Here is a 1672-nt window from a genome sequence, read left to right on the forward strand (position 1 = left end):
ATGATAGCAGCATATGTACAAATGTGCTGACACATGGATGGATTGTGGTAAAAGCTGTATGAACCCCCAATAAGATGATTTTTAAAAGAGACAGAGTCGTGTTGAAAGTGTAAAGGACCTCGTGCCATGGGTGGATTTAGATGCTATCATGGTGCACAAAACAGGCCCTGGTTTTATGACGGTGTGATGTCAGGCAGAACCAGCCTATATACTCTGAGCCAGAGAGAGGCAGACTTGGTCTGTGTCCGTGGGCATGTCCCTGTACCCCGTAGGGTCCGTGGCTGATGGACGGGGCTTGTGTTTGAATGGTGAGTACACACGATTTGGACAGCAGGATCCTCAGTGGCAAGAAATTAAGGAAAGCCAAGGACAGGAGTCTCGTGGAGGAAGACAGGCCCCTCTGTCATTCTCCCGAAGACTGCGTGACTGGAGGGTCTTCTCAGCAGCCAAGCATTCACCACGGCGACACTGGGTCTCCTCCAGGGCAGAGAGGGGTGCTGTGAGGACTCAGCTTGCGTTCCTGGCTCTGGGATGGCAGGGCGCCGTGAACCAGAGAACGGGTTCAGAGTCTGGAAGCTGGCATGGGCAAGGAGCTAGATTCCGCCTCAGAGCCGCAAGAGAGGGCTGCAGCTGCACCGGCGTATTGGCCGTGACCGGGGAATGATGCATCCGATGATGGCAAGCAGAGCGGTGTGATCACCAGTAATGCAGGGGTCCGGGCGCTCAAGGTGTGCTATTTGTTGCAGCAGCCACAGAAACATCTAACGGGCGGTGAGCAGGATTACAGGAAATACAGCGGATAAAGCCCTTGAGTGCTGTTGTCGGGTCGATTCTGACTCACAGCCGCCTTATGTGGTTTCTGAAGCTCTACAGGAGCAAGTGGTCTGACCTTTCTCCCACAGAGTGGGCTCTTGGTTTTGAACTGCTGTTCTTGAGGTGGACAGTCTAACACAGACCTGAAGCGTAGTAATCATCTGTTCACTGTTATCAGCTGCTGTGTTTGTTGTCGTTGCTGTTGCTAGGGGCCATCAGCGACTGCAGGTAGCAGTTATCCACGTCATGCTGAGTGTACCACTGACTTCACCACCTCAGGCCTTGTGCTCAATGCTTGGCTTTGCTCAGAATGAGGTGTAGTCACTGACCCCAAGGAAGGAAAGGGTCACATGAAGAAACCATTCTAGCTCTTCAGCAAGGTGGCCTGAGCGGCCAACGCAGACATGCAGATCTCTGAGAAGACCCTGGCGGACAAGACCACCCCCCTCGCGGTGGAGCCGGGGACACCATCCAGAATGTCCAAGCTAGAATCCAAGTCAAAGAGAGCATCCCCCTGCCCCAGCAGCAGCTGACTTTTGCTAGTAAACAGAGAGAGGATGGCCGCACTCCGACTACCCCATCCAGAGGGTCCACCCTGCACCTGGTGCTGCGTCTGCGCTGGGGCATCATGGCGCCCTCCCTTCGTCCGCTGGCCCCGAAGTCCAAGTGCAACAAGATGGTCTGCAGCCAATGCGAAGCTCACTCCACCCTGCGCGGTAACTGCCCGAGGCCCAAGAGGGAGGTTAAATGAGGGCCTCTCTCAGCTGGCTGCCCTGCCTCCCGCTGGTGGCCTTCTCCTGAGCCCGATGGCCCTGGGCCCTCAATAACGACTCACTGTCATTGAACTGAAGCAGTAAAA

This window comes from Echinops telfairi, unplaced genomic scaffold (genome assembly GCF_000313985.2).
Source record: "Echinops telfairi isolate 266 unplaced genomic scaffold, ASM31398v2 ScPeMD7_4225;HRSCAF=4972, whole genome shotgun sequence".
Classification (NCBI taxonomy): domain Eukaryota; kingdom Metazoa; phylum Chordata; class Mammalia; order Afrosoricida; family Tenrecidae; genus Echinops; species Echinops telfairi.